The sequence below is a fragment of the Pleuronectes platessa genome, chromosome 17, assembly GCF_947347685.1.
Source record: "Pleuronectes platessa chromosome 17, fPlePla1.1, whole genome shotgun sequence".
Lineage (NCBI taxonomy): Eukaryota > Metazoa > Chordata > Actinopteri > Pleuronectiformes > Pleuronectidae > Pleuronectes > Pleuronectes platessa.
In genome coordinates, this window is record NC_070642.1 from 15,276,084 (window position 1) to 15,291,081 (window position 14,998).

Here is a 14,998-nt window from a genome sequence, read left to right on the forward strand (position 1 = left end):
CAAATACAGTGACCCTACAGGAGACTTGTCCTTCACTAACTCAAATCAGCTGCAAGGGTCATCAACTCTATTTCTTGGAAAAGACGCATGTGTCCATCAAGAGCCACAGTAGCACACTTAGGGGACTGAAACCATGATACAAACAAGAATGTGGATTCTCGACCCGAGACCCGTCGGCCGGGTTCAGACGAACATTTTAATATTACATTTGAGTTTGGGTCTGGTTTGGTCATGTTGATGGGCGGGTTCCTGTTATCTATGTCTGGTCGGGTTCTGGTTGGGTTCAGACACAAACAAACCAAGAATGCCTGTTGGGTTAGGGTCTGCCTCACACAAAAGCACAAAAAACCCTCTCAAACCCGCTGTCACTGATGAAGGTGTAAACTGTGGACATGTCATTTCTTTGCTATTGCAGCTAAAAATATTTTTTTATTTCACAGTAACAACACTTCAATTAAATGTAACCTTTAAGACAAGCCATATATTTAGTTTACAATATACATTGCACCTATTTTGTATTCTTGCAAGATCATCTGTCCAATCATGACCAAGTGATCATGTCTGCAGCAAGTTGTACGATGTATAAAAAGTCTGAGGCCACACACCCCCTGGGCAGATCTCACAGTCTGAGCTGAACCGTGGATTTGGAGAACCATTACACCCATAAACAAAGAACATTTGCAAAAACATGCTGTTCTCTCTTTAAAACCCTCCTCCAGATCCGACTTACAGCTTGTGGTTTCATTCTCTTTGCCAAATTAGCCTGACCGTTCTGTCCTTTGTCCAGCGACTCTGGGAACGAAGGTTTTACGACCGCAGACTTTTCATTCTACACTATGAGCAGCTGCAAACACAGAAACACAGACATCTAATCAAGGGAGCTGGCAGAGCCACGGCAGCCAATGGCAGAGAGAGCTGGGATCAAACTGGCAAATCTTACCAGCAGCTGGTTTGAATCAGTCATGCAGATATGCAGAGCAATGGAAAAGCACCACTGCTCGTTTTCCACAGAAAACAAAGACAGACGAGTAAAGAAATGTAGATTGTCAAACTCGAAAAGGATCAAGCCGAGTGCTGTTCCCTTCAGCTGGATAAGATCCTGTTGCTTTGTCACTGCAGACGCTCAAGAGGAAAAATAATATGTCCAGCTCGTCTTCATTCTAATGAAGCATCTATACATTTTAAATGCCATTTGTTCTTTCTCTCTCATTAGCACATAAGGCGAGGATTACATCTGTATTCATTTTAAAACGGCTCAAATACCGAGACACTTTTTTCACAAGCTATTAAAATCCCAGATTTTTGGTCTCCCTGAGGTTAAATGACTAAATCAGATGTTGGCAAGTAGGAGTTGTGGCACTTTTTGATTCAGGGACAGACTGAGGACATTTCAAGAGTGCAAGATAACAGCACCTATAGGTTTTAGCTTGTCCATCTTATTTATATGCAGTCTAAGCCTATGGTCCAAATCTGTCCACTGTTCTCCAAATTGTATTATTGTACCTCACATCTCTCTCGAGGGCGGATGGATCATTCCTCTCCCCCCTGGTAGTGGCAAATCAGGACAGGTATAAACACTCGCCTTCAGACCTGGTTGTACAACCTAGTTAATGTCAAGCGGACCTTCGTCTTAATGCTGTGCTGGGGGGTGGTGGGAAAAGAAGAGGAAAGCTGACACATCTGCATAGTCCCTGCTGCACATGTGCTAAACAAATCAAAATGCAAAAATACACTGATCAACCTGCAATTCTCAGGCAGTAGCCATCAAAGCAAATTGAAATTGTTTGTCGATATTGATTCAATAATCCGACACACACACATCAACCGTTTACATCTGAGACTGCAATCTCCCTCCTCTCTCCCCATCACAGTGGGAGAAGAAACTCCTGTTTTACTGCCAATTAACATCCTGTAGCAGTCAGTACCCCTTCAGCGGTGAGGTGACACCTTGCAGCCCCTCACCGATGAGATGCTATAACATTACCATGCAGAGTCCGCTGGTTGTGCTAAAAATATACCTGCAGCAGCAGCCCTGTCAGATTGGGATGCTAACTAGGTTTCCGGGTGGGAGGAAACTTTACATATACCTGCCGGCAAGGGATACAGGTACATAATTAACTTATTTCCTCGCCTCACTAAATCCGAATTTTTTTTACTGAATGGTGTCTCATGATATTAATTTTGACATGTTTAAAAAAGTCTGTGTTGCGCTGTAAGCCTTTTTTACGTTTCCCCACCTTATCTTGAGCTGGTCCATGGCCATTTTTTATGCACGTGTTAAACAGTAAGCTGTCCCAGTCGGGCAGGGGTGTGAAGCAAGGCAGTCATTTCGCACTGCACCATGCGTACTGTCTTGACTCTGCCTGCAGTGATGAAAATGAGTATCCTTGCATGCTGGCACCGAGGTGGTACTCCGGTAGTCAGATGGCACAGATCCTCTGGCTGGGTATTATAATCTTGCCTAGCAGCTATAAACAAGTTCCAGGAGTAACTTCAAAAAACAAGAAAAACTAAATATAATTACCAACTGCAGTGTTGACTGAAAATGCAAAATAAAGTTATTCAAATTCACAATAAAACTAAAACTGTGCCCATATTATATTGCAGTTATATTTTGCAATTGCATTACTCTTTATGCATGGACTTAAACAGCTATGGAAATATTTGCCTTTGTGCACCTGTAATAAAGACACTGCTTTTGTCTACTTGTACTTCAAACGTCACAATGAATCAAACTATACATCAGATATTTTTTTGTGTATGGATAGAAGTCACAGTGACTCCTCTGTGGATTTCTATTCGCCATGATTTACATTCAGGGCATGATCGACGGTGAACCTAGCACTGAATGAGTGGTTGTCACAAAGAGATTACATTTCTTCAAACTTTCATTAAGCCGTGTTTAATTCTACAATAGACATGCACAAGTAACTGTCATGGCCTGCTAATGTGTGCTAACATCAATGAGTGAAGTGTCTGACGAACAAACAGGCTCAAAGAAGTTTACCTGCTGGCTGCACAGAAACCCACTGGTATGAATAATGAAAGGCGGCTGCTCAATAATAAATGTCTGCATGCTCGCGCTGCGCAGCTGCACTTGTTCGGCCTGAGAGCGAAATTTCATTGTACCGACTCCCTCACTGTTCATACAGACGTGAAGGACAAGCACACAAACTAACCACTGCAGCAACCCCTGTCAGATCCAACTTAACATCACCAAACACAGGCACACAGGCGTGCTCACGAACCCCAGGCACCGGAGCGCTGCACGAGCCAGTCAACAAGCCTGTTCGACAGCACAACACCTAAACAAAGTGGGCATGCCTGCCAAAGGAAACAGGAGCCGTTCCATTCATCGAATCCCTTCATTTGCTAGTCAATAGATCTCGGAAGGGTGTTGTCCCTTACCAACACACAACTGCTTTGTCAAAGAAGATGGAGTCACCCCTCGTGCTAAATAGAGTGGTACCAAACTTGACTGAAGACCCTTTTCCAGTGGTCAACCCCCCCCCCCCCCCAAAACACCATCTAACGTCTGGCTTTTGACTGCATTGGAAATGATTTAATTGGCATTCACTCAAGTGACACTGCAATGGACTCAGGTTTTTATCAGCTCTGATCAGCAGTGATGGAAACATGACACATGGGTGATTGTTATGACGCACATTGAACTTCAAGGCGTTTCTGCATTAATAGCCATGAACGTTTGTGTACTTCTTGTGAATCTTGTGAACAATGAGAAATCCAACACCGGGAAGACAGCGAAGCTTTCTGATGCGTTGGTCTTCAAATTGCCTCTTTTTAGGGGGTTTGCCCACATTTAAAAAACCTGCATAATTTAGGTGCAAAAGATGTATGAGTGTATATCCATGAGAACTATTTAACCTCTTTTTTTCTGCATGACAAAGGGGGGTTTAAGTCCGAAGACCTTCAGGTTCTATTTCAAGTTTTAAAAAACAATTCCAAAGCTCATGATGGATATTGTCCAGAGCATTACTGAGGAGATGGAGAGGGAGAGAGAGAAAGAGAGAGAGAAACAAATCATCTTCTTTCAATGAAGTCAATGCCCCCAGCAGGGATCTGTGTTTCAGCACAGAGAGGCAGGATAATGAATGAATGAAAGAGGCTTTCTGTTGGGGAGCAGAAGTTAATATCTCACTGATACGCCAATTTTTGTTCACTATATTGCAATACAGCAGGTATAGTATGATTCAATCATGTTCAAAGTACTGTGCTGTACTGTTTCACATTCATCTGACTGTAGTAAATATCCCAGAGGGGGAAAGATGTCAAAAGAAATTACTCTCCGAGTGTACAGAGACATGAATCACAAAGATATGGCGCCCTGCTTTTTCACATCTGAAGTGCCCTTTAAACGCTCACCTTTGCATTTCCATCAAGTCATCGTGCCTCGTTCTACCTATTGTTCTATCAATTTCCCTTTGATCTGCATCTCAGAATATGTCCTGACAACAGAATTAATAGAGGAATGTGTTTAAAGCTCGGAGGCAAAATGTATTTCAGCCTCTCGTGCACCACTGCTTCTTGGATGGAGGGAATGTGTAAACATATGCAAAAAAAAAAAAAAGTTAAATTGTTCTCTTCAAAAGGAGCTGACCAAGGCCGTGCCACTTTTAATGGTAAGGCTGCAGATCAATTGCTTTAAACAGCGAGTTGGCATCACAGAATGAATATAAAGATGGACGATATTCCTGCTCTCCAAAAGTGAAGCTGGCTGCAGATTAGAATAGGTCATATATCCAGCCTCCCCTATGTTAATGGCTGGGACATGGACCACACTAGGAAGTCAAAGTAGGGCAGGGTTGCTGTGAGGTGGTCTGAGGTGGTGCCAGTGGGTCTAGAACAGAAGTCCTGACCACTAAGACGCCAAAAACGATGTCAATTTAGAGAGAAAACAAGATTGAAATAAATGACTTCAGAGATATATTTGGCACCTTTTCACCATAACTCCTTGTTGTTACTCCCCAGCTATCCCTGTACTGAATTGAGAAGAAACTACTGCATTATTGACAAATCTGTTGACACACACACAGACCCACGTTGAAGGCGAGGGACCTCTTTCCATCTATGGAAACAGTATGCTCATTAGGGGTCAAAAAGATCGGCTGCAGGCATCATGTGATCTGTGTCTCATGACATCCCAGCAGCCCCCCCACCACCACCACACATCCAAAAGCCTAAATGGTGGGTGAACGTTCTCTGCATGAAAAGGGAACTGTGGTGGGAGGAAAGAATGAATCTTCATGGAGTAAACCCGGGATGCTGAAGACAAAATGTGGACTAACAGGCTTGTATTAACAGTGCTGTAGAAGATTGACTCCATTAGGGCCTCTGTCATCCACTTACTGTGGCATTATATTGAACAGTGATAGAGACACTGATTCGAAGTGCCTGTCAGACGGTTTTCCAACGAGCGAGATGAGATTTTTAGATTGTGGCAGACTTTTACTTAAAGTGTCTGCATGAGTAATGTGTGTGTGAACAGGGAGGATCCCGACAGAGACAGGAGACACAATACGGTCTTCAACACACAGCTGACACAAAGATGTACTCTGCTCCTCCCTATAGATTTGATCTTTGGATCAAGCCCGTTGTCGTGTCTTGTCCCCAGCAAAGGCGTTGTGGAAGACAATGGGACAGAGAGGAGGGACAAAAGCACCTCTCGTTCCCTTTTCTCCCTCCTGCTTTTGGCCCTCACCCGGCATTGTGTGGCTCTCTGCTCGTCTCCAATCGGCATGTCTTGGAAGGGAGGCAAATCAAATTCTTTCCGCAGGTACAGAAGCCTCTCGCTCCCCTATTCCCTCGTCTTGGTTTCCCTTTCTTCTCTGCTTATCAGTGGGTATATTTCAAGCCCAGAGCAAGTACTTTTGTGAGACTGGTATTTGTGTGTGTGTTTACTGTCTTCTTTTGCTCATCAATACAATTTTTTGTTTTGTCAATTTTTGAGACAAAGACACAACACAAGGACGAACAGACTTAAAAGTGAAATCATTTGTAGCTTTTTTACCTATCACCAATCTTTCAATAGCATTTTAAGATTTTTCACAAAAACTACTCAACCTATTTTCCAAGGCCTTTCTGTGGAGAGATATGGGGCATGACACAATGCAGGACCCATTAAACGGGTGGATCCGGGGAAAAAATATGTTTTTAATTTCTGAAACATTAATATGTAGGGCATTTTTCAACATTTTCAATGATTTCCCACAGATTAATTTATGGGTTTTGAAAAGTAAGATCTTATCTCTCCTATCTTATAAGAAATATGTGCTTCACTGAGTGCCCTTTAAGTTCCATGTATGGAATGCATTCATTTGTAATATTCTTGTTACTTTCTTTTTGCCAAATTACCTTTATTAGCCAGGACATCATACAGGCAGATTGCATACACTTATGATGACCTCAATTTCATGTGGACATCCAAGCCAATCGCAGCTAACGACAGCATTATGATAAACCAGAAACAAAACAGGGTTTCCCATTAAGTCTATGGCGACCCGCCAAAGTTTCATAACAAACCAATGAACTTTTCCACTTCTCCTAATAACAAAGACAAAGTTTTTCAGACTGTCACAGTCAGACTAGCTGGGGGGAAAGGGGATGATTCACTGAAATGAACCTGCAAAGATTCCCTCTATTCGTATGTCTAATCCAAGCTGCATTTGGAAATTTGAATTTGAAGCTCAAGGCAACATCTGCTTCATCTCATGTTACCTTTGTTTGAACTCGCAGTAGAGCTGCTTATGCCCAACTCAGACATAATACTGACCACAACACTGGCAGTCAGCATTAGCCTCACGGGAAGTAGGTCTGGCTTACTTAAAGAGGGACGTAGGAAGAAGAGGAATATATAACATATAGACACGTGAGAAACAGATGAAGGGAGACGGTAGAGGAGTGACACAGAGAAGAAAAGACACAGACAGAGAGTATAAACACACAGGGAGCGAGTAAAGAATAACGGAGAGTGAGAGAGAGATAAGAAGAGGAGGCTCGGCAGGCGCTGAGGCCGAAGCCCCAGCGGTGAGGCCAGGCCTGTCTGTCAGCACCTATCTGTCCTCCTGAGGCGAAGCAACACAAACCAGGCTCCTGCCTCGAGTCACCTCTAACATTTATACAACTGCATATAAGAGTGAAATGACCTTTGACCTTATCCTCCACCGCAGGATGGACCCATGTGGGCCACGACTTTACTGTTTAACTGGAGGAGGATAGTTTCACTCCAGGCCGCTCACGCCGAGCTTATTTATTTCTAAACACTGGGATGGCATTTAGCCAAGTAGATCTGACTCTCTCTCACACACACACACACACACACACACACACACACACACACACACACACACACACACACACACACACACACACACACACACACACACACACACACACACACACACACACACACACACACACACACACACACACACACACACACACACACGAGATAGAGTAGCTCAGAGCATACACTCGCTGACATTTTACTTTACGTCTCATAAACGAACAGTGTCGAGTTCAAACGAAACAGTTCACCTAAATTAAAGATCATACAAAGCCACGTCTTCCCGCCCTGTTTTCCTCTTGGCATCTTGGTTTAACTATTGGACGTAAACAAGTCCCAAATAGCATTACCTGCCAAATCAGAGCCTTGTTATTACTGCAGTCCATCTTGTGCAGTTCACAGGATTCACAACCCTCCAAGGTGTGTTTGAGTTTCTGTGTTCCTTACCGATTCTAAATAATTGATCACTGTTTGTTTTTTTATATATAAAATACATATCCATAATAGATAAGTAAGAAGGCTGGAAAACCTTTAGCATTTTGTGGGTATAACTTCTGGTAGCAACAAAAACAACATCACAAACTACAAACGCCGTCTGGGAGATGTATGCTGGATGTATGCTGGATGTATCTTCAGATGTGTTCATTAGCCACTTCATCTGATACCCTGCATGTTAGCTTGTGAAGTAAAGCTCGATGAAGGGACTGTGCAAAAAAATATGAAAGTCCATGTGATTAATTGGAAATTCTGCAGCTCTAGCTCTGTAGAAAAAAACATCAGCAGAGCGGCTGCATGTAACAGCCCCTTGATTCTGAATACATCCTTGAATGGTAAATACACACAAGTTCAAACTATAGTATGTTTTCATCTGAGTTGTTTGTTAGTTAGCAGGATCACACGATACTGGACGGATTACACTCGGATTCGATATGGGTCACGGAAAAACAAATTAAACCCATTTAAATTGGATCAAGGAATTTTCTTTCACCATCTTCTAACATTATAAGATAGGGTGTTTTCCATAGTTGTGATTTTTTTTTAAAAGAAATAAAACAAAGATCTTGATGAATGTGTGTAAGTTTGTGCAGCTCCCTTGACTTTCAGGGGACTGATAGCATAGAAAAGAAATCACAATGTCGATTTGTCAGTTCTTACCACAAAAAAAACGATAATAAAGACTATTATTATTGAATTACTAAATTATATCACCAGAATAAAAGGTGTCAGATACCTACTTAATGAATTGCTACTCTCTAACTTTGTGTTGAGCAGGTCACCAGCCCGCGGTTCACAAGAACAGCGCAGTGGCGAGTGGCGATGTCAAGAGGATGATGGTTCACGCTAACAGGTCACTGGCTGGACGCATGGCTACACTCGGACCTCGGAGGCACTGAATCACATTCAGACATCCGCCATCTTACCATCAACGAGCACTAGCACACACAAAAAAAAAAATGCAGAGGCCTACACATGTGACCTAATGCATAAACACACACACGAGCACACACTGGTGCACCATTACTCCAGAGCAAGGACAAAGAGATGACGCCTGTGGACCCTGGCAACATCAAGACAGATTATTGTTATAGGTTGTCAGCATGACCGACGTAAAGGAGAGCAAAAACACAAGATGCTTTCACTCTTATATAATAGTAGCGCTGACACACACCGAGCTGTGGGCATGTGTCTATAAATGAAAGAGTTACGCAAGAGTCTGCTGTTGTCTCTTTCCCATTGCTCGACGTGGTGAGCCTGGCTCTGATTTCAATGTCATGTAGGCACAAACAATTACCACCTCCGTGTCTTTACATTTTCTCTGGCGCGGCACTGAATGGAGGAGGAAGACTTTATTATGTTGTCATCCTATGAAGCGGAATGTGTCCTTCACCGGTAAGACTTCTCTGACCTCTCTCTGACCCCTACTCTGCAGCAACTATCTGTCAGAGAGAACGGACAGCTTCGCAGTAAGATAAGCAAACAAAGATGAAATGGTTTCTGAGTAAGACTATAAAGAGCGTGGCTTTTAATTCTTCCAGAGGGCTTAAGTGAATTTGGCGTTTCCTGCTAATCATCAAAGACAAAAAAAAGGAGAGGCGGGCTTGCCTCCGCTTCCGAGAGGAGAGGGGGACACTCGCGGTCCCTGCTGGGCGTCTTTCCAGCACAAATCAGGCAAGCCTTGTTTTCGGGCCTCGTTGAAATCCAAAGCGGAGCTGGATCCTTGCTGTGAGCCGTAAATGAACAAACAAATATTGGCTCCTAATTGAGAGCAGCAGTTGTCTGTGTGCACAGGCACCCCCGCTGTGAAATTGTGGACAAACACACAGGGACACTAAGAGGGTACTTTCCCGTTTGCTCTCCCTCTCTTTTCTTAGTGCTTTCTGTAGTTCCCTCCAGCATCCCTTTATATCACAAGCCAAGGCCTTGCTCTTTTACTCTTTTTATTTCTAGCATTTTAGACAGTTTATTGTAAATAAACACAAAAGACATAGATAGGAGTGAGTTTGTTAACTGCAACATGCCTAGATATGAATTATGTGCTTGGAGCTAAAGCATTCTGTAGCTCTTAATTATTTCTATCCCTTCACAATCTGTCCACGTCCTTCTTGCAATTCCTTGTGCTGCTACCTAGAAGGACTGAGAGGAAAAATGGGCGCTTATGAAAATCCTAATGAAGGTTCCCCGTGTCGGTAATTGAATACTAACACCCGAGTCCTGACGAGAGGGATTCAAGCTGCGGCCGGGATAAACGTGCCTTGCCTCCCATTTCTCCGCCTTCCATCAATCATCACAAATCGCCTCGACAACCAAGGCATCGGCCGTTCCAGCTCAATAAGAACCCATCACAGCACACGGATACTCAAAGAGAGAGAGAGACAGGGAAAAACATAGAGAGAATATACTATATTTCATGTCACCCATCACGGTGTGGTTATGTGGAACTTTGCATATTCAAGTCTATTCCTATACACCAATTCTCTGAGTTTGAGGTCTGATGGCCGCATTTAGAGCCTGAACAGAAACACAGCGACCTGAAATAAACAATATAAATACCCAAACCATTTATACTCACATAAATATACCTGTAGTGACCTGTTCAGGGTGTAACGCGCCTCTTGCTCCCCCATGTCTCTCAAAGGACAAGTGGTAAAGATAATGATCAGATGGTTGAGTTCTTCATTCAGATTGTAGTAAACGGTCAAGATTCAAGGATATTAGTAAGCTGTCACACCAATTTCTCTAGTTTCATTTTGTTTTGGCAGTGTATTATTGGATCTGTGCCACATTTACTTACAGCCAAAACAAGTACAATTATTTTTGACACCTGGCTGACACTGGGCACAAACGAAATACAGCTAGCAAGATAAATCTTTTTCGATTAGAGCCTAAAGTGACAGAACATTCGTATGTACTCAAACACAGCAGCTGGGGTCTTTAACGTTGGCAGACGAGGGGTTCCTTCACAGATAAACTACAAATAAGGAGAACGGAGAGAACTGCAGGTGGTACGTTTGACTTGAGAAACACCGAGGAGACAGAGATGAGGCTCAGCTCCTACAGTTGAGTCAGAGCAGCTCCTAGCTCCGACAGACTATTGAGGTTTTGCTCTGTTTGCATTGGCAGCGAACACAGTCAGACAAGTCGATATCAGAGATATCCCGTCAACTCATCGAGAGACCCCGACATCGCCCTCTGCTCCTCTGAGTGAAGTGAGACAATGAAAAAAACATAAGGAAAAAGACTGGAAAGATAAAAGGTGAGGAGGCACAGCAAGAAATAGTGCAATACAAAACTCTAATAAATCGGATTGTGGGGTTATACAGACGAGATGGCAAATGTTGACTTTTTAAGTGAACGCTCAAATTACGATATGTTGTGTTTATAGTAGAAAAATAAAAGGGAATTTCAAATGTGCTTGTTTTAAAATGAAAAAAAACGACGAAACAGGTTTCAACAAATAAGATCTGCTATCGCATCCCTGGAATTGTAAAGCAGCATTAGAACTGTATCTCGGATAGAAAAATCTGTTTAGAGAGACAAACAAGGATGGATAGATACACGGACAGAGAGGGGGAAGGGGGTGGTGTAGGCAGTGGCAGAGAGACACAAGGAATACTGTAGTCAAACCCAGTAACTAAGCCCTGGTGTCCCCCTGTCAGGCCAGTTCAGACCTCGGACAGAAGCCGTATTATAGAGCAGTGGCTCTGGCCAAGTGGAAGAACAATAGTTCCTGTGTGCCGGAGCCTCTGGAGCATCTTAACTGCTGGGAGATAGGAGGTCTGTCTGCGGCTGCACTAAATGGCATGTAAAGGGGCGTGGCAATTTTACACACAGCTCCCTGCCTTTCCCAGAATCCCTGACCCATCTCCTGGCCACCAACTCCTCGTGCCAGGCAGCCATCCCTCTCTATTTTACGCTCATCTCTTCTTTTCTTCCTCTCACTACTACACACTCTCATTATGGACTGTGTGATTCTGTCTCCTGCTGTCATCCCTCGCCACCTCTGAGGAGAAACGGCAAAAGAGAGCTACTGACAGGGAGATATTCTTCTTGTTAGCATGAGAAAGCCAGAAACTGGCACAAGATCAGAGCAATGTCAACAAATAAGAGAGGTCCAAAAGCCTCGGCAGGAGCCATGCCAAAGCTCTTCTATCACGAGGGCCTCTGAAACACAGGGAAAAAAGAAGAACTGAAAAACCGTGCAGGAATGTCATCCCTCGCAGCAAAGAGTTCACAAACAGCAACACATAAAACCATGGGGATACGGTTGGTTCTATTCTGGCACTACACCTGTAGATGAGACCCTTCAGTGAGAACTGAAATCCATGCATCAAAGAGCAGGTTTTGTAGCTAGAGCCTTCCACTTTCCACCCGTGCTTTAATGTTTTTCTGCAGGCTCAAAGAAACACCACGTATTCTAAGAAAAGCTCAGGAGCAAACATGACTGCAAAAGAACTTGCCTGAAACACGGACTGGAGGCCACACTAGATAAACTTCAGCACATGTACTCTCCGAACTGGAGCATGGCTTCAATCACACGTCTTGAAGCGATCTTTAAAATCTGCACTGTTGTGAAACTTATCCTATAGCTCCCACTCAGTCATGTGATAGTGTGAATGCCTCTGCTGTGGAGTGATCATTTTAACAGCTGCAGAGGGGTCAAAGCTGCTTTCACATGCATTAAGTACCCTGAATGTATTTCCTGAGAGATGTTCCAATGCTATTTTCCCTTAATGATACATGAACTTTGCATATCTGCCGATACCAAGTACCAATCCGATACCAGTGCATTTAAGAAAGTAACCATTTGTATAATGTAATTTAACAGCTGTATGCTATGACCCCCGGTATGGAAGTGATGAGTGCCATCATTGTTGTATGGCCTGGCACACGTTGCTGTTTTACTGGTGGGACTTTCCGGTGTGGACTATTGCCAAATTGCAGGCATTTTAGCTAGTTCTGGCTAATGCTGAACTGCCGTGCAGTGCAACAGATGTCTCGGAGCGGAGAGGAAGACGAAGTAGTGATTTATGAGAGAAGAAAATTGCAGTTTTATCTCGGTTGAACTAATGTACTTTAAAGACGTGGTATTGGATTGGGGAATAGATTTGCGTACTCGTTTATGCCAGTATTTTTCTGCAGTAATGTAGGCTTTTCTGAAGCTGGTATCGGCATTTTGGACATCTGTCTCCTTTCTTTGGTCATTTCTTTGAGCTGACCTGAGGAAGGTGAACTTTAAATGTCATTAAATACCAGAATAAATATGTGATAACTAGGATTTTTAAGTCTGGTTTGCAATATCACTACATTTGAAAGTAATTTTAAAACATCACAAGGAAAAACTGGCCCCACTAATCTGCTGTCAAACGCAGAGTACGCCGAATTTTATCAATGGCTCTACAGCTGCTGTTTCCAAAGGTAATTCATTCATCACCGACCACTGATGTGAACACACGTTTCCAGCACAGAATGCTCCTTAGCCACCGCTGTATCTCCAACAGAGCAGAGTCCCGTGACTCCCTCTGATTTCATTTTAAATAGACAGGACGCAGGAAATATGGCTCGTCTGATGTGAGCCACACAGCACATCATGAGCCGGGCATCATGTAAGGACATCTCGAAGCTGTCCCCCATTATAAAAGCAGGATCCCAGCCCCTGAAGGACACCACTCCTCGTGCCCACTTCTTCCTTGGCTGCTGCACTGGAAGTAGTACAAAGAAGGTTTCAAATTTCGCAAAGCATGATTTTGACTGGGCTGAGAGGGCTACCATCCCCCCATGACTGCAAACCCTAGCTGGCTGAAATAGACCCCAGCCCCTATATCCTCCTCTCTCGCTCTCTCTCTCCTGAAGCAAGTCAATGCATCCTTACTGGGTGGAAAAATAAAACCATGCATTGCCTCTGTCAGCACAACCACTACCTCAAACTCTTCAATTCACTTAAGAATGAATGAATTAGAGGTAATGTACGACATGTGGCTTTATTTTTAATGCAATTTCAGGGGCATTGCAAATATTTGCTCTCCGGTTTCTCACCAACACGATGCCCCCCCCCCTTGCTCTGCATATGTCAAGACGCCGCTGCAGCTGCAGCTCATGCAGATGTGCAGCTCTGCAGATTATCGACACTTCACAGCAGCCACCTTACACATGTACACATGTATTCACTCGTTAATGAACCTATTGGTGGTGCACACATGGTTTGGGCCACTTCAGGCTCCTGCAACAACGGTGCTGCCACATTAGTCACCTGTGCACCGGGTGGGTCACAGTCAGGCAGCGATGGCCAGGCAGGGTTGAATTACCAGCAGCGTTTATATCGGTCGAGTCAAAGGCTACAAACATGGTGACTCCGGTTCAATGAGGCTGTTCTCGCTGATGCTGTGGTAAGATGCAGTGAGGTTATGAGCCAAAGTCACATTTCAAGTTGATATCCAATGTGACCCAGGAACAAAATGTTCCTCGTTATTTATTTTGTCTTTTACCTGATATGTTTGTTAAAAAATAATTCCTCTTTACTGTCCGTCCATCCTCACTGAGCCGCAGCGCATGCCCCCGTATCCAAGGCTTTAAATCCCCGGCTCGGCTCCATGTTTGTTCGGGTCGCTGACATCAAATGTAGTCCTGCTGCTGGAAGAGGAGAGCGACCCGGGGAATCTGTTTTTCCGAGGGGACGCTCCGGAGAACCGCGGGTGGAATCCGGCGTTAAATCCGCTCCGAGGAGGCAACGAGCGGGCTCGGGAGGAAAAAATAAACCGCGTGAAACTCACACACGGACGACGTGCACGCTCTTTTCGACGAGAAGCACGCGAAGTGATGTCAATTCGTGGGGAAATGTCCCCATTGTGCGCTGTGATAATGGTACGTACCACTCTATTGTTGGGGGCGCGAGAGGAGAGGAGCGTCCCGTGCTACTGACACGCGCTCGTGCGATCCTCGTGAGGACGTGCGCGCTCGCTGTATTGGCTCGTTATCTGAAACCGATGTCCAATCGATCCCAGGGAAGGACCTTCGATCAAGTCGATCAAGATGAGTCGATCTGGTATAGCACATTTACTACACAACACATCCCTGTGTCCCTGCCACAAACAAGGGGAAATAATAATTAAAAAAAACATGACATAATACAGTGCTGTTTTGTAAAATCATTGAAGTACGATATTTTACTTTTCTTTATTACGTCATATTTAGGGCCCG

General features: G+C 43.9%; 1 protein-coding gene across 1 annotated transcript in view; it reads right to left on the reverse strand.

Annotated features, from left to right (window-relative positions):
- Window positions 1-14,717, reverse strand: part of wasf1 (WASP family member 1) — a 49,096-nt gene extending 34,379 nt beyond the window's left edge. Inside the window, exon 1 of the mRNA XM_053445256.1 lies at window positions 14,287-14,717. The gene's annotated coding sequence lies outside the window, so the exon portion shown is untranslated. The remainder of the gene's footprint in view (window positions 1-14,286) is intronic.
- Window positions 14,718-14,998: the final 281 nt, after the last annotated feature.